This window comes from Diceros bicornis, chromosome 22 (genome assembly GCF_020826845.1).
Source record: "Diceros bicornis minor isolate mBicDic1 chromosome 22, mDicBic1.mat.cur, whole genome shotgun sequence".
Lineage (NCBI taxonomy): Eukaryota > Metazoa > Chordata > Mammalia > Perissodactyla > Rhinocerotidae > Diceros > Diceros bicornis.
Window position 1 is genome coordinate 8,661,409 of NC_080761.1, and position 22,074 is coordinate 8,683,482.

General features: G+C 41.5%; 1 long non-coding RNA gene across 1 annotated transcript; it reads right to left on the minus strand.

The window, feature by feature from the left end:
* Nucleotides 1-20,812: 20,812 nt before the first annotated feature.
* LOC131419764 (uncharacterized) lies at nucleotides 20,813-21,839 on the minus strand. Its single transcript, XR_009223336.1, has 4 exons — nucleotides 21,722-21,839; nucleotides 21,448-21,533; nucleotides 21,160-21,356; nucleotides 20,813-20,891 (listed from the first exon to the last, which is right to left on the minus strand). It is a non-coding gene; the product is annotated as an uncharacterized LOC131419764 (long non-coding RNA).
* Nucleotides 21,840-22,074: the final 235 nt, after the last annotated feature.

The window sequence follows — 22,074 nt, forward strand, 5'->3', positions numbered from 1 at the left end:
AGGAAAAGTTACAACTGACAGCACAGAAATACAAAGGATCATAAGAGACTACTACAAACAATTATATACCAACAAATTGGAAAACCTAGAAGAAATGGATAATTTCCTAAAAACACAACCTTCCAAGACTGAATTAGGAAGAAATAGAAGATATGAATAGACCAAATACAAGTAATGAAATTGAATCAGTGATTTAAAAACTCCAAACAAAAGTCTAGGACCAGATGGCTTCATAGGCAAATTCTATCAAACATTCAAAGAAGAGTTAATAGCAATCCTTCTCAAACTATTCCCAAAAGTTGAAGATTAAGGATTTCTCCCAAACTCATACTATGGGGCCACTATTACCCTGATACCAAAACCAGACAAACACAGCACACACACACACACACAAATTACAGGCCAATATCCCTGATGAAAATAGATTCAAAGATCCTTAACAAAATATTAGCAAAGCAAATCCAACAATACATTAAAAGGATCATACACCACGATCAAGTGGGATTTATTCCAGGGATGCAAGGATGGTTCAACATCCACAAATCAGTCAATGTGATACATCACATTAAGGAAACAAAGGATAAGAACCACATGATCATCTCAATAGATGCAGACAAAAGCATTTGACAAAATTCAACATCCATATATGATAAAACCTCTCAACAAAGTGGGTATAGAAGGAATAAACCTCAACATAATAAAGGCCATGTATGACAAACCTACAGCTAACATTAAACTCAATGGTGAAAAGCTGAAAGCACTTCCTTTAAGATCAGGAACAAGACGAGGATGCCCACTGTTGCCACTCTTATTCAAAATAGATTGGATGTCCTAACCACAGCAATTAGTCAAGAAAAAGAAATAAAAGTCATCCAAATTGGAAAGTAAATAACAAAACTGTCACTATTTGCAGATGACATGATACTACAAATAGAAAACCCTAAAGATTCCACCAAAAAACATATTAGAACTAATAAATGAATTCAGTAAAGTTGCAGGATACAAAATCAATGTACAGAAATTTGTTGCATTTTTATATACTGATAACAAGCTATCAGAAAGAGAAATTAAGAAAACAATCCCATTATAATCGCATCAAAAAAAATAAAATACCTAGAAATAAATTTAACCAAGGAGGTGAAAGACCCGTACTCTGAAAACTATGAGACATTAATGAAAGAAATTAAAGATGACACAAACAAATGGAAAAATATACTGTGCTCATGGAGTGGAAAAATTAGTATTGTTAAACTGTCCATAATACCCAAGGCAATCTACAGAGTCAACGCAATCCCCACCAAAATATCAACAGCATTTTTCACAGAACTAGAACAAAGACTCCTAAAATTATCTGAAACCATAAAAGACCCCGAAAAGCCAAAGCAGTGATGGGAATATCGTGCTCTTTGATTTCAAACTATATACTACAGAGCTATAGTAATCAAAACAGTATGGTACTGGCACAAAAACAAACACATAGATCAAGGGAATAGGATAGAGAGCCCAGAAATAAACCCATGCATATTTGGTAAATTAATCTGTGACAAAGGAGGCAAGAATATACAATGGGAAAAAGACAGTCTCTTCAATAAATGGTGTTAGGAAAACTGGACAGCTACATGCAAAAGAATAAAACAGGACAACTATCTTACGCCATATACAAAAATAAATTCAAAATAGGACAAAAGGCTTGAATGTAAGACCTGAAACCATAAAAGTCCTAGAAGAAAACATAGGCAGTCAGCTCTTTGACATCAGTCCTAGCAATATTTTTTGGGACTACTCTCCTCAGGTAATGGCAACAAAAGCAAAAATAAACAAATTGGACTACATCAACCTGAAAAGGTTTTGCACAGCAAAGGAAACCATCAACGAAATGAAAAGGCAACCTATCTATCAATCAAGAGGAGATATTTGCAAACAATATATCCAATAAGGGGTTAATATCCAAAATATATAAAGAACTTACACAACTTAATATCAGAACAAACAAACAACCCAAGTAAAAAATGGGCAGTGAGGGCCAGCCCCATGGCCTAGTGCTTAAGTTCGGCATGCTCTGCTTCAGCGGCTGGGGTTCATGAGTTCGGAAAATGGATGCGGACCTACACCATTTGTCAGGCATGTTGTGGTGACAACCCATGTATAAAATACAGGAGGATTAGCACAGATGTTATCTCAGGGCTGATCTTCCTCAGCAAAAAAAAAAAAAAAAATGGGCAGAGGACCTGAATAGACATTTTTCCAAGGAAAACATGCAGATGACCAACAGGCACATGAAAAGATAGTCTTGTTTTTTAGATGAAATGCAAATCAGAACCCCAGTGAGATATGACCTCATACCGATCAGAATGGCTATTACCAAAGAGAACAAAAATAGCAAGTGATGGTGAGGATGTAGAGAAAAGGGAACCCTTGTACACTGTTGGAGGGAATGTAAATTGATGCAGCCACTATGGAAAACAGCATGGAAGTTCCTCAAAAAATTAAAAATAGAACTACCATATGATCCAGAAATTCCACTTCTGGGTATTTATCCAAAGAAAATGAAAACACTAATTCAATGAGATATATGCATCCCCATGTTCATACAGCATTATTTACAATAACCAAGATATGGAAGCAACCGAAGTGTCTATCAATAAACGAATGAATACATACACAATAGAATATTACTCAGCCATAAAAAAGAACCGCATCTTGCCATTTGCAACAATGTGGATGGACTTAGAGGGTATTATGCTAACTAAAACAAGTTAGAGAATGACAAATACCATATGATTTCACTTATATGTGAAATCTCAAAAATAAGTAAACAAGCAAAACAAAACAGAAATAGGCTCATAGATACAGGAAACAAACTGGTGGTTACCAGAGGGGGGAGGGGTTGTAGGCCAGGCAAAATTGATAAAGAGCATTAAGAGGTACAAACTTTCAGTTACAAAATAAATAAGACATGGGGTTGAAATGTACAGCATTCGGAATATAGTCAATAATATTGTAATAACTCTGTATGGTGACCAATGGTAACCAGACTTATCATGGTGATCATTTACTATAAATATAGAATCACTATAATGTACACCTGAAACTAATAGAATATTGTATGTCAATTATACTTCAATAAAAAAAATCACCTGTTGACAAAGCTATTCCTATAGTCTCTTTTCATATGTCAGACCATTTGGTCTTGGGATTGAGTTATATGTGGTCTAAGATATTTTTGTTGAAATTTGAAATAAGAGGGTGTTGCCGGGGAAAAGCGGTTGGTTGGCTGGCAGTGGAGGGCCTCACTCAGGATGGCATTAGGTGGATGAGTTTACCGTGGCTCAAGTTTGTTCCACAGCCTTGCAGGTCTAGAAACCAGGGCTTTTCCACTACTCCCAGAGGAAGTCAGAGTCTCAAGGATTGAAACAAATGAACAATAAAGAATGGTCAGTGTTTTCATTGACAGTGGGGAACACGGCTCCCATGACTAGAAGGCTAACTCCCTCATCTGCCTCTTCCCTGTGGTGGACCTTTGTCACCCTTTGTATATTTGGGGACTTTGCCCTTCATGAGTGGCATCCCCCAAGCTAGAGTCAGAGAGCATGCTTCCCTGACTCCCTTGAAGCTAAAGGGAAGCCATGTGACCTAGATTTTTCCAATCAGACACACCCACATGAGATTTTGACCTAGCAATATGCAGAATCAGATTTTTTTGAGGACGGTGCTGAAGGTGCTTATAAGGTAGCAGTGGTCAATGATTGGGCATCTCCTTCCAACATCAATAGTGCACTCTATCATATCTTTGACCATTGGTGGCAGCAGTGGAATCATCCCTGGAGCCATCCCATCATAAGGTCTGCTACAGGCTGCAGAGCACCCAAGCATAACCCTCTGGCCCTCCCAGAGAGGATGTGAGCCATCCAAGATCCTTGAATAAACTTCATTTCTGCTTAATTTAGCTGGAGTGAGTTTTGTTATTTCCAGTATTCCAGGAAGCCAGATTAGTAATTACAAGGTTGTATACAGAGCATGTAATATAAGTAGAAAATACTAAGAGATATTTTATGTAAGCCAAGATAATAACTGTTTATAAGAGAGCACCTTTCCATGATTTCGCTCTGTCCCCCAAATAGGTATCTTACTGTGGAAAGTGATGTGCATGCGTTGGCAGAGTCTGCTTCTCTTAAATCCACTTTTTGTGCTGTAATAAACATGTTCTTTCTTGTACTATCTTATTATCACTCGTTAAATTACAAGTCAAGTTGCTCTTCCGTGGGCTGACACCTCCTATCTAACTTTATTTAAAGCAGTCTAATTGATTTCTATTTAATTCAGCAACCTTATTTCTAGGACTCCCATGGGTCAATTCCTCTCATTTAATTTTATTTAATTAGTCTAATTTATTTCTATTTAATTAATCCACTTTTTTACTGAATTGTTGATGGGCATCTCACTGGTACCCTCATATACCACCCATGGTTGAGATAAGCTTTTAGTCTTTTTTCCCCCCAAGATTTCTAAAGATAAGGTGGACTCATTGCAGTGTGAACTATGGACTCCAATCAAAGCAGTCAAGTTTCCCCATAATCTCTCTCTACCAAATTTCACTACAAGGTGTTCAATATTAAAGGAAACTCATCTATCTGAACACTTTAAACGCTACCATTTTGTTTCATAATGGCAGACCAAATCACAAATCAAATGTAAGGCTCTACTACATCAAGTAAAAATTACTCATCCACTTCGTAAGTTGATGTGACATTTACCTAGACATTAGCTAATAAGAGGTTCTGCTGAGAAAAAGAGCTCACAACTGATCAATCAGCTCTTATAACTCTTGGGTGTTTTCAGGCAGCCCTGGCAAAGGCAGAAAGATAAACAAGTTGCCCCTTGAATTACACAGATTCCAAAATTCTAGAATTCTATAAGATCAGACTCTTATGAGACCTCTAGAAACCTGGATGTACTCAAATTATTTTGCTGTGTTATGAAAAATTATTGCCAAGCAAGGTTGGCAGTGTAGAATACTGATTTTCTAATACAGCTTTCCTGCCTATATCAAAATTTTGTTTATTATATTGTCTTTGTCCTATTTTAGCTTCACAAGGTGAACTAAAGTTTACCTAGAAAGATGCTTTAGATAAGTTCACTGTATTCAGTTGATCTCTCAGCTGTCAACAGTTTTCCCTGGGCTTTCAAGCATCCTGCTTTAACTTTGACAAGAAAATGTTCACTAAGCCATTTCATTCATACACCAGGAGTAAGCCACAAGTTTTAAAGGGACTGTTCTATACTTGGTGAGGATGTGGCTTCCTTTAAAAAGAGAAAAATAATATACTTAGGCTAGAAAAGAGTTTCTAGTCACTCTTAAGAAGGAAATTTTGAATGAAAATTAAGTGCTCATTCAATTTTGACATAGCAGAATGACCATTATTTATTCCTATCCTAGATTTCAAGAGAGATTGACTTAAAATTTCAAACTTTTAAAGTTGTAAACTAGTGCACCTAGGAACCTAGTAGAAGACTGTGGTGTCCATCAGTTGGTATCATCTTAGAAGCATGTTGTAGCCAAAATGTCTCCATGGCCATTTTCTGGTCCAGTGTTATCCAAACTTCAGTTATTCACCTACGACTTCAGGATTTCTGTCATATTGTGCACTATCTTTGCATTAGTATTTGCTTTTTCTTTTACAGTACATTTCTTTAAAACAACTCACTTTTTATACTTATGTAAACTTGACTTTGCCATAGGCATTATATCCATGAAGTCAAGGACTTGATGGGTATGATAAAGACTAATTAGATGCTCACCAATTTAATTTCCTCTTCTTGGTGACACAGGGAGACTACCCTTCTCAACCTCGCTGCGTTAGGTTGGCCCCATGTGACTGGATTCTGGCCAATGCAATCTGGAAAGAAGTGATACACCTACAATTCTGTTCCCTAAAACATCCTGCGTGTTCTTCCCTGTTCTCATTCCACCATCTGTGTAACGAGAAGCAATGGCCTCTGAAATGGCAGCACTCAGTTCCCTGACTGCTCAGAGCAGTGTTGGCCAGAAGAGCATCCAGCTCTGTATCAGACTTTACAAGAGCAGCAAAAAACTTTTATTGTGTTAAACTGTTGAGATTTTGTTGTTGTGTTTGTGGTCCCCAAGATCACCCTCAAATTCAGTGATTTACTAGAAGGACTCTCAGAACTTGGAAAGCTGTTATACTCACATTCATAGTTTATTACAGTGAAAGGATAGTAATTAAAATCAACAAAGGAAAAGGCAGGCAGGGCAGGGTCCAGGGGCACCAGGCATGAGCATCCAGTTGTCCTCGCCCAGTTGAGTCCTGTGGACAGACCTTAATTCTCCCAGCAATGATGTGTGACAACATGGATGAAGTATTGCCAACCAGGGAGTTCACTCAAGTTTTGCCGTCCAAGGCTTTTATTTATGCATGGCTGATCACCCATGTGGCTGACCTTACTTCCATTCCCCTTAAGAGGTCAAGCTGACACTGTGTGGCCCAAAACCCCCACCATAACTCACACTGTTAACGTAGACTATCTGAAGTGGCTCAAGACCTCAGGTAAACAAAGAAACTCTTAAAAGGCAGGATGTTCCAAGGGTTTAGAAGTACCTCCCAGGAGCCAGGCAAGTGCTAAACCTTTCTTTGGAATGTGCCAGATTTGAACCACCCAGACCTGCGGAGTTAATCCTTTACTGCATAGTAGCCTGTTTGTTACACAGCATGGCCTAACTTACCCTGACTAATATAATGTATAAATTACAGGTTTGTCTAATACACATGAAAATACCCAAATGATAATAGAAATGTTCATTCATATACTTTCTAAAATTACCTTGTATACTACCAATAGTACACATACCATACTTTGGGAAACACTGATCTGGCCCAACCTCTTGCTTTAAAATGTGTGAAAGGTAATGAGCCCCACTCTGCTGCAGAGCTTTCTCCACAGAGAGGGACACTGGCTTGGAAGTGGACATTGCTGGAGAGAGTGGAGTCTGAGGTAGCAACTGAACAGATAAGTTCTTCAGCATCCTTCTCCAGGAAGGATGTCCAAGGACTATGATAGGACATTTCTGGGAGCTATCAACCTCTGGCTCCCACCAATCCCTGGTCTCTGGATCGTTTAGATAAACTTGGTGCACCCTGCCCGGAAAGAAGATTTATTATAATAGTAGTGATGTAACACATTTTACGTGTCCACTTCACTGGACCATGGAGTGCCCAGGTATTTGGTTAAACATTATTCTGGTGTGTCTGTGAGGGTGTTTCTGGATGAGAAACCTGCTAAGTAAAGCAGATTGCCCTTCCCAATGTGGGTGGGCATCATCCAATCTGATCTGTTGAAAAATTCTTTCTCTTTGTCTGACTGTCTTTGAGATGTCTCAGCTCAACTGACTGTAACTCTGACAGTCAGTTGTAAGTTACTCTGACTGTAACTTACACCATCAGCTCTCCTGGTTCTCAGGCCTTTGGACTCAGGCTAGAACTACACTATCAGGTCTCCCGGGTCTCTAGCTTGTTGATAGATCTTGGACTTCTCAGCTTCCACAATCATGTGAGCCAATTCCTTAGAGTAGATATATACAGATACATAGATATAGACGGTATAGATATACAGATACAGATACTGATACAGACAAAGATGTAGATATAGGTATAGACATAGATATAGATATAGATATAGACATAGATATAGATACAGATCCTATTGGTTCTGTTTCTCTGGAGAACCCAAACTAATAAAAAGGTGTCAGTAAACTAAGTCCTACTCAGCCTCAATACTCAATCTCTCTCTCTCTTTCTCTCCATTTATCTCTCTCTCTCTCTCTGTTTCTGGAATCTACTTCATTAAAGTCTCTTCTCTGAGGATCAGCTTCTTGGTTCCTGTTCCTTTACAGCATGCCAGGGTGAGGGGAATGCAAGTGCAGGGGTCTGAGGCCATGACTCTGGCCTTACTCAAAGTTACCTTGCAAACACAGGGTCCTTAACCACCTGATGCACTCTGTTTCTGCATCTTATAATGAAAACCTAAGAGAGAAAAATAAGATTGGTCCAGCTTGGCCCAAGCAGCTGTGACTACAGGGTGGCAGGGAAAGAAGCCAAATGACATGAGCAAAAGAGATGGAGCTCCTGGGCCGGTGGGGGGGCAGGGGAGATGTGCAGAAATGTATCTACTGCAATAGAAAACCATGAAATAATAGAACAAAGGCTGAAAACCCTTCATCCAAGTAAACTACAGATGTTCCCGGATCAGAATCTGGCCCTCCGCTTGAAAATTTCATTTTATCTGAACTAACCTTTGTTTCAAAGGGTCAATCCAATTACTGAGACAAACACCAGTGGCTCTCTGACACACCCATCAATCCTCAGAGGAGAGATCTGAAGGGGAGAGTGCTGAAAAGAGAAGCGGGGTCTCAGTTTCAGGGGAGATCCAAATGGCTGCTCTGCATGGATCGCGGTTTCGAATTACAGTTCAATGGGCCCTGGATGAGTTGAGTCCCTGATGAGCACAGGGAGATCCCTGCTCTTCCCCCTTCTCTGTATTTGGGAGTCTGCGAAGGACTATTATGATTCTGCTACCAATTTGTCCTTAAAGCCATTTTCATTTTTTAAATGCCAAATGTGTATAAATTTGGCCAGTGACCAAGCATAAGGCTTTTTTGTTTTTTAACTCTAGCTTGCTCCATTTCAGAGTCCTCTAAGAAAGAGGACAAATGTACGCAAACTCTCTCCTGGGAGCCAGTATGATACATGTCCAAAATTCCTTATCCAAAATTAAAGAAATCTCAAAGCTCTGAAAATCAAAAATTGCATAAAATAGGTGCAAAATCATTTGGCAACCAAAAAATGAGGCTATTTGTACTTTTTATTTATCCTACTTAGTTTCAGTGTTGATATGTTTCAATGCTAAAATATTAATGGGTTTGATTACAGGGTGCTGCTCCAGACCCCACTGGGAGTATTAAGTAATATATGGGATATGCATCATATCCCCATTCTGTACCCTGCTGAATTTCAAAACACATCTGGCTCCAGCATTTAGATAAAGAATCATGGATTTGTTCGATAGAAAAAGCAAGACTTTGGGCTCAGACACACAGACCTGGATTTGAATCCCCTCTCTAGTTGTGTAGCAAGTGACTTAACTTCCAGGAACATCAGCTTCCTCCTCTGTAGAGTGGAGATAACAATAGCAATCACCTCCTGGGGGGTAGTTGGGATGCAATGAGACAAGTTACACAAGGAATTTGACACCCTCCTATACTGGTCCCTGCACAACAAAGGGTTCTTTTCCTCCCCTCATATCACCCCCTTCCTTCCTATAGAATCCAGGCACAGTACTAGGAAAATCAAAACGCAGAAAGTACAGAAAAGAAAAAACTCACTCCAGTAAAAGGAGGGCTCGATGGCAGAGACTGACACGATAACTTATCAGAAATGCCATCCTGCTAATAAAGAGTGAGGTGCTCAAATGTGGCTCAAATGAAGACCAACAATAACAAAGATCTACTCTCGTATGTATCTCTTTAAGCTTCTCTTGGATTGATCTTTTTTTTATGGCCTATTAAACTGATTCTAGTAATTGGTGCACTTATGTGGGTGGGTGGGTAATTTCTTTTCTCCATTGGTCCCATCATGCTGGTAAGTGATTGGTTGTAAACAATGCCAGCATTATTGCCCACATTGACTTCCAGAATCCCACACTTTGCTTTATTATTTTCTCCCCTTTTGAGATGAATTCTTTACTTAAAGACTTCACCACACTCCAGTCAACTGCAAAGGCCATAAAGCATCGGGATCTTTTTTCTTAATGTGAAATCTATGCACATGAAAAATACAGCAACATGTATATGGGTTGAATGAACTTTGCTTAAACCTTAGAATAAAGTCAGAAAGCAATTGTATCCAGAATTTTGACTTCTATTTTAACAATATTTTTAGTAAATTAAAGTTGTAAAAAAGAGTTTTTCTTTTAATCCTCTTACGTACAAAATACGATTGATTACCAGTTTCTATTTGTAGTTCAAAAACCATATAAGGCATCCTCTCTAGTCTCCAGTCCCCTTGGCTGAGATCCATTAGCCATGCCTTCCATGGGCACAGAATAGGGAAACGGCAGCACATATGTCATAATTTTGCAAACTCCACTTCTTATTTTTCAAGTGTTTCTTTCCATTCATCCCTTTTTCCATCCATCCATCCATCCATCCATCCATCCGTCCATCCGTCCATCCATTTATCCATCCATCCATCCATCTATGGAGAGCCTTTTCTCTGTCAAGCAGTGAACTAACCTGGGGGTGTAAAGATGAATACGACACACCCCCCGTGGGTGAGACAGATGTGTCTATGATGTAAGAGTTCATGATTAACTAAAAGAATGTTTCTTGTTGTAATAAAATCCTCATCACATCACTGGAGCTCAAACCCTGTCCCTGAAGAAGGGTGAGATCTGGTCCCTGGAGGTCCTTTTGTTACCAAGAGAGCTGGGATGGGTGTGGCCTGCAGGCTTGGAAGTGGAGGGTGGGACACAATGAATTCTGCATAATAAAGGGGTGGAAAGTATGAAGCTTCCCAGAGAAACCAAAGAAAATGGAGGCTGACACCAGCAAAACTGAGCTCTGAATGGAGGGAAATGCTGAGAACTGGAGTAGCTAATGGCTATGCAGGAAACAGGAGTTTCAACGGAGGGAGTTATGGTGTCTAGAGTCAGAGTAGATCTCACAGGGGAAGTGGCCCTTGGTGAAAGGTTTGAAGAGGTTCCAGTTACTATTGTTGCATAATAAGGCACCCTAAAACTTAGTGGCTTAAAAAAACAACTTATATTATTGCTCACAATTTGTGTATGTCAGGAATTCAAGAAGAACTTGGTCAGTGGCTTTGGCTCAGGATCAGATGGTGACTAGAGCTGGAACAGTGTAGGTGGCGGGGAGAGGGGCTGGGAGCAGCTGGAAATGGCCCAGTACCCCTCTCTTCCTGTAGTCTTGGGGCTGCTCCATGTGGCATCTCCACATGGGCTAGTTTGAGCTTCCTCACAACACAGCAGCTACAAGCAGTGGGACTACTTATAAGGTGGCCCCAGGCCCCAGAACAAGTCCACTGCTCCAGTGCTCAGGACGTAACCAACGTTGCTTTTCATTATCTAACCTTGAAATGATGCTGCATCACTTTTACTATGTTCTCTTAGTTACAGGGAGTCATAAGCTTGCCCAGATTCACAGGGATGGCAATTAGACCTCATCGCCTGAAGAGGGAGTGGCAAGGTTCCAAAGAGAAAGTGGGACGGGAGCTATTGTTGTGGCCACCTTTGGAAAATGCAATCTGTCACAGAGTGATAGAGGTCAGGGGTTGAGAAACCTGGCCCTAACTGAATACCTGAGTGCTAACTGCTCCTGCAACCAGTCAAAAAGTTCTCTCCTAGTCCCACTGAATGAGAAATCAGAGAGAACCAATGAGCCACCCCTTCCCCGTGTGTACCCAGTGCTACTTCAACAGGCTACCTCACCTCCCAGCACCTCTGAATCTTCATGGTCCACCTGCAGGCCAAGTTCTGCTCACCTTCCCCCTCTGCCCTGAGGCTGCAGTTGATGGTCTTCTGCTGACTGTCATAGTTTCCTAGGGCTGCCAAACCAAAACCACAGGCTGAGCGGCTTACAGCAATCGAAATTTATTCTCTCACAATTCTGGAGGCCAGAGTCTGAAATCAAGGCAGGACGATACTCTCCCTGAAATTTCTGGGAAGGAATCCTTCCAGGCCTCTTCCGAGCCTCTGGCGGCTGCTGGCAACCCTCGCCTTCTTAACACGCAGCTACACATTCCAGCCTCTGTCTCCATCATCACGTGGTCCTCTTCCCTCTTCTCACAAGGACACCAGTCACTGAAGTAGAGCCCACACTAATCCAGTATGATCTCCTTACCTTGACTGCATCTGCAAAGACCCTATTTCCAAATAAGGTCACATTCACAGGTACGAGGGGTTAGAATTTAAACACATCTTTTGGGGGGACACCATGCAACCCACAACACCTGCCATTGGGCCATTCAAGCTCTATAATCATGTCATGGCTTCAGGACTGTTACTCCTTCCCAGCCTCTGTCTCTTCACCCTTCAAAGCACAGCCACCACCGCCCACTCCCAGGGCACATCTCCGTCATGGGACTTTTAGTCACACACAGTTTTGTAAGAACTTCATCAATCTCTCTGTTCCTGTCTCTCCTCTATCCCAACCCCCTCCTGCAGCAGTAGCATGTGGATTTACACATGTACACACGCACACACTCGATAAAGCCACCTGATTCCTGCCCACAGAGATGGTGGTCAGAGCCACACACAGGGGATTATTGATTTTCTCTTCTCTCGGACTTTCATTAGTGCCCACAATTGCTTTTGTCCTGATGGCTTCCTTTGCCTTGCTTTCTTTAGATGATTTGTTACCAGAAGGATCCCAATTTCTTGTTGGTGCTCATGGAATTCAGCAGAGCACTCTGGAGTCTTTTTTTAGGGCTATCAGTCCAGAAGACACTTCATGAGCCCAGAGACATGCTATGCAGACCTCTTCCCAACAGCCTTTTAATCACAACAAAGAGGCAGGAGTCTGTGGCCAAAAGACTAACCTGCATTTTACAGGTTCAACCCGAGAGAGAAAAAGAGCTACAAGTTCAGTCTGTGGGAGTCCCTGTGCGAATGAACGTGAGACTCACTACATTGTGAGAGATGAGTCCTTAAAGGGCCACATTCTGACCCTCATCTGGGGAACTCTGCCTGTCCCTTATCCTATTCTGCTCTGAGACATGAGTAAAATAAAAAATGAATAAATAAATAAACCATCAACTTGTTCATGATCATGGTCAACCCACATGGCCCCACAAGAAGGGACTTGGCAATTCTTCTTAATTAGACCTCATTATATATATTGTGTGTGTCTAGATGTGTGTTTATATTTATGCACACATTATGGCTGATATCCAGAAATAAATCCATTACAGCACATTTTTTCTGCAAATGAACTGACTATACCATCCCATATTTGTAAAAGTAGCTTTCTTCACGTTTGAAGAATTCTCTGCTTGCCTGGATAGACCTATATGGAGTAAATAGTAAGCAGCCCTCCTCCCCTAACTTGAAAATGAATTCCAATCATAACTGATCTAAATAGAAATATAGAAAACCATTGTTGAAACAGAACCCAGCCATGACAACAGGCCTAACTCCTCCCTAATTAAAAGAAAAGCGGGTGTGTGTTGTGGAAACTTGGAAATAGAAGTGTTACTGCCTCCCACCCACAGCATCTCTGGGCTGCATTTTAGTCTGTAGGGCAGGTTGTCACTCTTACAGGCTCTGAAGCCTGAAGCCACATGCACCTGAGGCTGCCCTTTGCCCTGGTCCGTGCCCTCCCACAAGCTGCGGGGAGTCTGGCTTCCTTATATTTGTCCATAGAAAGAGAATATGCTGGGCCTCCTAAAATAAGTTTGTTTTTCAGGTTTTCTTTTTTCTAATTTGACTATTTTGTTTTTAGGTAAAGCCGCTGGAGTTTTCAAAATTCCTACATGGAGATAGGTGGAATAAATAAAATCCTACCCAACTGGGAACTGTTTCAGCCCCCTTTCAAAGTCATCAAACCCAAATTACCTTCAAGTGGGTTTTAATATTTAATTCATTGTACGAGCTGACAGAGAAAACATGAGACCTACAATTCTAGTGACCTTCTCTCTAGGTCGCTGACATGTTGCTTGATTTTGACAGGATTTCAATAATTCTCAGTTCTGAATGAGGCTGCTGAAGCTCTTAGGAGCATGTTTTTGTCCATATGGATTATAACATATTCAATTATGTACTGAGAAGTCAGACAAGCTTATGTTTAAGAGCTCAGGCCATGGAATTAGCCAGAATTGGATTTGAATTTCAGTTCTGCCTCTTCATAGCTGTGTGACTTTTGGCAAATTACTTAACCTTTGTGAGATCAAATTCCTCAATGATAAGTAGGAATAAAAATGACTGCCTCCTATGGGTGACGTAAAAATTAAATGAGTTAAAAAGTGTAATTTGCTACATTAGTCAACTATGTAATACTCAACTTTAAAATCTCAGTGTCCTAAAACCACAAAGGCAGAGTTCTGCCTCATGCTCCATGTGCAGTTCAGGTTGGAGGGAGAGGTCCAGTCCCTGCCATCCTCACTCAAGGACCAAAGCTGATAAAGCCACCCTTGCCTGGAGCATCACCATTCACAGCAGCAGGGACAAGGGAGCTTCAAAATTGCACACTAGCTCTGAAAGGCTTCCAGCTGGAAGTGACACACTTCTCTTCTGCTCACATTTCACTGGTCAAGTCCAGTCCTATGGTCACACCTATCTTCAAGAGGGAGGGGAAGTGCAATCCGACCATGATCCCAGAAGGAAGGAAGTCAGAACTGTTGGGAGTGGCACTGATGTCAGCCACATGCGCTGAGCTCGGGTTCTGGTGATGCAGGATATTTGGATCCTGTCACTTATCTTCTACAATTTTGACTCATTGGACATCCTGACCCTAGTTTGATCCAGGGAAAATGTTAGCTCTGTGTTAATGACTACAAACATTTTAATGCAGAACGTGTTCAACCAATATTTGTTGATCCTCCTGCATGTCAAGCTCTCTATAAGACACTGCAGACTAAGTGGTGAACCAAACTGTTTGGAGCTGACGTTCTGGTGAAGGAGGTTGACAAATACATAGATAGATATAATAATGTCAGGAAATAATAATTACTATGAAAAAAAAGGGTAAGGGGAGGAGAGTGTGTGGGGGAGTCCACATTCTCCCTGAGGAATGACATTTGAGTGGAGACCACCATGAAGTGGCAGAGTGAGCTTGGTGATATCTGCGGAAGAACGTTCCAGGCAGAGGAAACTGCAAGGAGCACGTGCAAGCCAGGTGTGAGGAATGGCAAGGATGCCAGTGCAGCTGGAGCAAAGAGTGCCAAGGCTGGGTGGAGAGGCTGGGGACACAGGGTCTGTGAGCCAGGCCATGGAGGAGCAGGGCTGGGACATCGCTGGAGCGTGCTATACAGAGGGGAGGCCTGAATCTCACCGGCATTAATACGTTTTTGTAAAGAGGTATTTTCAGGAGCGAACTCCATTAAGTTGATTTAATTCCTTGATTAGTGAAATGATATCCAATTTTTTTTCTATTTTCATAAACTTGTTTTCATTCGGATTAATTCTTCTCCTTGTCAAATTTACAGCATAAATTTAGTTTGTTGATGAGTTTTATGTCCATATTAAATTTTACAAAATCTAGCACCTTTCACTGTGAGGTGTTTGTTGTTGTTTTGTCTTGTTTCTCTGACCAGTATTTTTGCCAAATCCGATTTTTCTAGCCCGATCCTTTCAGAGCTAAATGTTTTCACAAATATTTGATTTTTCCATTATAAATGTTTGATCAAAAAAAATTACCATATGCAATTTTAGTCATTGCCTTTTTTATTTTGTGTTGATTATTTCCCAGGTCAGCATTTTGCAGTTGTCTATGTAACTACCATGATGTCATGCTTCAGTCAGGGTGTTGGGTGATTGTTGTGCTTGGTTTTGCAGCCCTTACATATCCCAGTAATATTATGAATTGGATTTAAAAAAAAAAAAAAAACAGTTTCTACTGGTTTCTGTCTTGGTCTGTATAACAAAATACCACAGGCTGGGTGACTTATAAACAACAGAAATTTATTTCTCACAGTTCTGGAGGCTAGAAGTCTAAGATCTGTTGAGCGCCCTCTTCCAGGTTGCAGACTGCCAACTTCTCACTGTGCCCTCCTGTGGTGCAAGGGGCTAGGGATCCCTGGGGGGTCTCTTTTATAAGACACTAATCTCACTCATGAGGCTCCACCCTCATGACCTAGTCACCTCCCAAAAGCCCCACGTCCCAATACCATCACTTTGGGAGCTAAGGATTTGAATATATGAATTTTAGATCTTAGCAGTTTTAGAATAAAGAACAAAGTGTCAGATCTGGGTGAACAAAAGGTCAAAATAACGGAGCCAACACTTCCTGCTCTTCCCATGTCCTACTTACTCAGACAGCAACGGTCATTATCACCCCATCTTACAGGTGAAGACTGCACACCTGAATTCCCAGTTACCCACTCCCAAGTGAAGATTTGTGTTTACATCTTTATTGCCAAAGACAGGCATTATTAGTTTAAGTAGGATTCAACAACAATTTCATACATCAATACAAGAAAGTATCTCTGACCTGAAAAGCAAGATGTGAAAAATCAAATTTACCTGTAGAACTTACTTTATTTTCACTCACAGGTACAAATGATTTTACATCAGGTTGATATTAAAAAGATAGGCTTGATGGGGCTGGCCTGGTGGCATAGTGGTTAAGTTTGCATGCTCCACTTTGGTGGCCTGGGGCTCGCGGGTTCGGATCCCAGGTGTGTACCTATGCACCGCTCATCAAGCCATGCTGTGGCAGGCGTCCCACATATAAAGTGAAGGAAGATGGGCACGGATGTTAGCTCACAGCCAATCTTCCTCATATACACAGAAAAAGATAGGCTTGTCAACCATAGCCTTAATTAAATCTCTCAGCATTCTCTCTTGGTGCAGAGCAAAGGGTTCTGTCTCCCTGTGACCATCACATTGCTCTTCAAGGATGCCGAGAGATTCCTGAGTCTATAGAGCTAGAAGCTGCCTCATAATTCTGCTTCTTCTCCAGAAGTACAGGGGAGGAAAAACTAAAATTATTTAGCACTTATTCAGATGTTTTTGTGTATCAAATCAGCTACTCTTCAAAACATCCTTGTGAGGCGGGAATTTCCTCCCCATTTTAGAGACAAGGAAACTGAGGTTCTAAGAGATGAAGTAACTTGCCCAAGGTCCCATGACCGTGCATAAATGGCAGAGCCAGGAAATAAAATCCACAGGTTGACCTGACTCTAGAGCTCATGCATTTTAATCCCATCTAAGCCAGCTTCATAACGATTTGTATTTCACAGCACTGGAGTTTTCCAGCACCAGAGGGTACCTGTTCCTCAGAGACTCTGCTAAGCATTTCCTCCTGTGAACTTTTGACCCCCACATCTCTCTCCCAAAATCAGGAAGAATTAGTATGAAGAAACGATGCCCGGTTTTGAGCTAATATGGATATTCATGATCAACAATGGAAATTTAAGATCTCTCTCACAAAAACATGTGTTCCCAGAACTGTCTCTAGGCAATGCAACATTTACAAGAGCGTTCCAGACACGCCATTGTACTCGCAAAGTGCACCACTGTGTGCTGTGATTCCTGAGCCACCTGCTCCAGATTTCTATTTCTAGAAAATCAATCCTAATGTTCCTGGCTTTGTGACATACATGCCACATCATGCAACCGAGGCCTGCGATATCATTCAGCCTATTACATATATTACAACTCAAGTTCACTCACTCTGTCAAAATAAGTCATTCCTTTGAAATGAACTGCAATAACTTAAAAAATAAAAGTATCAGGGAACCATTTTTTTTTTAATGTCTCCTTATCCAACCAGGATATCTATTTTAAACAGCCACTCAAAATGTATCAATAATAAAGGCCAATAAATGTGCTTTCTCTGACTTTACGATCTGAAAATCTCCAAGTTAATGGCCGACACTGATTTTCTACTTTTCTCTCTGGTAGACAGTGAAACTGACCATAAAGGCCGGGGCGTTGCTGGTCTGATTTATTGGGACCATCGTATATCGTCAGTTACTCATAAGCACTGCAAATGCTGAAACACGACATGAATGGGAGCACTACACTAAATTATAGATAGCCGTGTGGAGAAGTGTAATAGATGAGGTCCCATCAGCACAATGTAGGAGCAACCCTTCAAATAAAAGTCTTTGTTTTAACGAGCACCAAAGGCCCACCTACATCAAGCATATGAACTCGAGAAAAATAAATCAAAGGATCACAATTCATGATCCAAAGGGGTGCATCAAGTTTGGGACGAGACTAATTGCTGAGTTGAGAAGGCAAAGCAGTTCAGTATATTGTACTATTAGCTGAAAATAGTACTACAAAATCCAACATAGTACCTATCTAAGCATCCTCAAGAAGTCTTTGTGCTCATCTAAAAGCCCAATATCAACAGAGTATGAATATATGTATAAGGAATGAGTCAGCTAAAGAATAGCATCTTGGGTGGATTCCCTAAGGCACAAGACTAAATTATTTCTCTAACCTGAAGTGGAATGAGGGAGTGGGGGGAGGGTGGAACAATCAGGAAAGCAATTCTGGGACCTCTTTGAACACTGTATATAAATCCTTAAACAGCAGACAAATGATTTAACACTAATGCAAGCAAAGGTTTCCAGAGAATTAAATTTCCCTTCCCACAAGGAGTCAGAATGTAAGCGAATTGGCCATGTCATCATTTCACCAAATGCCAGGAAACATGATGCAGGACAAATATGATGCAGACCACATAGGGTCTGATGTGACTGTACTCAAACCATCCATGCCCCCACGGAATTCCTCAACCCGTTCAGGATCCTTCCCAAACAGACTGATGAAGTCAGTTCTCGGCTAATACACGGGGTCTCCAAGGACAGTCCCATGACCTGGGCTCACCATGGGGCAGCCTGAAACATTTCAGATCAAAAGCATAGTGGAGAATTACCAGCTATGCATTTTTAGGAAGGACCGTCCTTTATTCTGAGATCACACCCTTCCCAATAATTAGCATAGAATTCTACTTTTTAACATAATGACCATCAGTTTGTAGTTGTCAAAGTCCTTTTAGTCTAATGTCTTTAATTTGGCAAAATAAAACGTTAACAACTCTATGTTGAATCCTATTTTTTAAATTTATCAGCCCATAAAATCCAAAAATCTAAAAATCATCATCTTTTCTTCTAAGGTGGCTCAACTTTATAAATCAACGTATATCCAGGTAAGAATCAAGGGATGCCTGCTCTGCTTATTTTGCTACTTGAATGTGGTTGGAGGAGAGAGCCACACAGTACAACCTAACTAAGGAGGCTGGTCCTGGCTATTAGGACAATGAATCATGTAAATGAGAGTCTCTCAAGCATTCACACTGAGGCGAAGTTTGATCATCTTGAATGCTGTGGTGGCCTATGCTTTGTTTTCCGCATTGCCTTGGTATCTCAGACAAGTTGAGGATTCTTCTCACACCATAGATGACAGTTTCTTGACCTCCTTAATTTAATTTCTGTTCCACATCAGCTACCCACAGGCGATGAACCTTATTTTCACTTGTATGATGGAAGAACCCTTTCCTTTGATCTTACAGCCAGGCAGGGGAAACCCAGTAACTGGGGAGTGATGATTAGACATGGCACCTCCCAAGGCTTGGTCAACAGAAGAAGCTTTGAAGTGAACCTCACATTCCAGAAGGAGAATTTCTGATGGACTTCTTGCATGACATGGAGCCAAGGTTATGCTAGTAGGGGCCATGAGTCTCTCATGCTCAGATCTACTGCATGGTGAGATAGCTGATTATTTTTAGAAACTTAAGGACGATCAAAGAAAAAAAATGAAAACAAATAGAAAGATGAAGAAAAGCAATCTACAAACCAGGAGCACAACCCACACTAGGGGTCAAGGGGACTTCAAAGGCACAAGAGGAGCCTGGCATTGGGAATGCTCCTGTCTTTACTCAGGCCATTCCCAACTAGATGCCCTCCCTCCCCACGACGTTCTATAATTTCAAATCCTCCCCATTCTCCAAGGCTTAGTTAGAAACCATTGCTTATAACAAGCCTTCCTTCCGCTTGGTGATAAATTTTCTCTCCCTCCTCAGTGCAACCACAGCACTGTAACTAAATCTCTTATGAGAGTAATGTCTATCATTTTCTACCTTGTATGCAGGTTTTAAGATATGACCACTATTCCTCTTACCATTTTGAAAGACTCACAAGAGCAGCTCCATGTCTGATTCATTTTTGTATACAATTGATGTTCAATAATGACTTGCTGGATGGGAAAATGAACAAATGAATGAATATAAAATGGCGTATATTCACTTGAGACTTCCTGCAATTCCAGAGGCCTCTCTGCCACCCGGGATCAAATGAGTCAATAAAGCATCAGCAAGCAGAGAAGCAGTCTCTGGACACAGTGTGGAATTTGGCCTTGACTTTCAGTATTTTTAATTCTCTGCTTCCTTTTATTTCCTTATGTGGCACGAGTGGGCATCTGTAATGTGGCTGAGAAGACAAACACAACTCTCCAAATGGTTGATGATACTGGTAAGTGCCAATTACAAGAATTCCACTTTTGGTTCCTGTAGCCACTTCTGGGTTTTCCAACTTGTTTCACAAAAAAAAATCATCTCATTTGATTCTTACTACAACCCTGCTATGGGGGAGAGAAAAGCAATACAGGAATATTCTCCCCATGGAGCAGACAGAAAAACTGAGATTCTAAGAGGTATGGTAACTCCTCCAAAGTTGTACAGATGGCCAGAGGCAACGGAAGTTTCAAATCTGCCTCACTGTTTTGGCAGAGAAAACACACCTCGAGATGCTCAAATGGTGGGGTCCAGGAGAGGGGTGGGTCCAACAAGAGGAAGGAAGCAATGTTGGGGATGGCCTTTGAGAGAGGAAGATGATCCACATGAAATAAACGTGAGCTGACTGTGTGTACATTCTCCCAAGGGAACACCAAACCTCAATGACATGCCCATCTTTCTAAGAAACCCAGCAGCGCCTTTGAAGACCATTGGCACGTCCATTCAGGTGTTGATTCATGGCCCCAAGGCACTTGAAACAGATGAAGTCAAACTTAAGTGTAGTGGTTCGTTCATTTATTCAACAGTCATGATTCGGGGGCTTATTCTACAAGAGGCTGAAGAGATAAGTCCTGTTTCCGATTTCGAGGACTGCAAACTCTAGTAGAGAGACTTTAACAACCTATAAGAGAAAGAAACAGAGGTTTCAAGATTAAACTGCTCTCAACTCTACATGGTGGAGCCAGGATTAGAATACACATTTTCTGACTCTCAAGCCCTTGGCTGGCTCTCTGCTTTTACAGGGAGGGGGAACTGAGGCAGGGTGAGGTTGACTTAAGCTCCACATTGGATATTGGCAGAGAAGAGCCAAGGATGTATGAGAGCTAAATCCCACGTCTGTGTTTTAGCCTTTAGACAAGGCTCCCTCCTAATGACAGTGGTGACAATACCTTTACACCAAAAAGGCCACAAGTCCCAAGTCTGGTCCAGCTGGAGCCCCCTGGAAGGGAGCAGTGCCCTCGCCGTCAGCGGTGCTCTCCTGGGGCTGGCCCATGCATTTCCATAGCAGATCTCTCCAAACCAGAACCACACAAGTTCTCGCCAAGAGACAGTTGCTTGTTCACCTCAAATCCAAATTACTAAGTGTCTTTGATCACACGGGGTAGAAAAACGAGTTTTGAAAAGGTATGCTCTTAGCAAATAGCAAAATAGAAGGTGCCCTATTCACAAATAATTACCTATTTCTCACTCTGTATCAGAAAGCTCTTCACCTGTCTCCAGCTTTTAAAGGTAGACAGACTGTTTTTCTGCTCTCTGTGTTTCCCTGTAAGAAGAGAAAATGATACGTATCTTGCTCACCATTGCGTCCCTCACACCCAGCACAGTGGTTGGCATGGAGCAGAAGCCCAATAAATATTTGTTGGATGTTGATGTGAACATGTGCACATGAATATAAATGCTGTAATGTAACCTGCCACCCTTGCAATACTTACTCCTCCTGGAAAGACTCACCTGATTTCCAGAGCAATTCCCAAGGTCTAGGAGGACAGGGAGCAGAGGATGTGGGTTGCCTGCTTCTCCCTTTTCCCAGCAGTGTCGATGACAATGCGCCTGGATGTTGGATACCTACGAAGACTGATATATGCCAGCCCAGACTGATGAGCACATGTGTATGCAAGAGCTTCCTTTAAGAGACACACAGGCAATTGAGCCAGTTGTAGCAGCCCCACACAGGCTGACCATGGAACACCTGGACCCTGGGCAGCATGCAGGAATCTGCCGCTTCAAGTCACCATCCAGGAAAAGCAGCAATGGTTCTGCAAAGTCACCAAGACTGGTCTGCCCTGGTGCTGACAGGGAAGAGT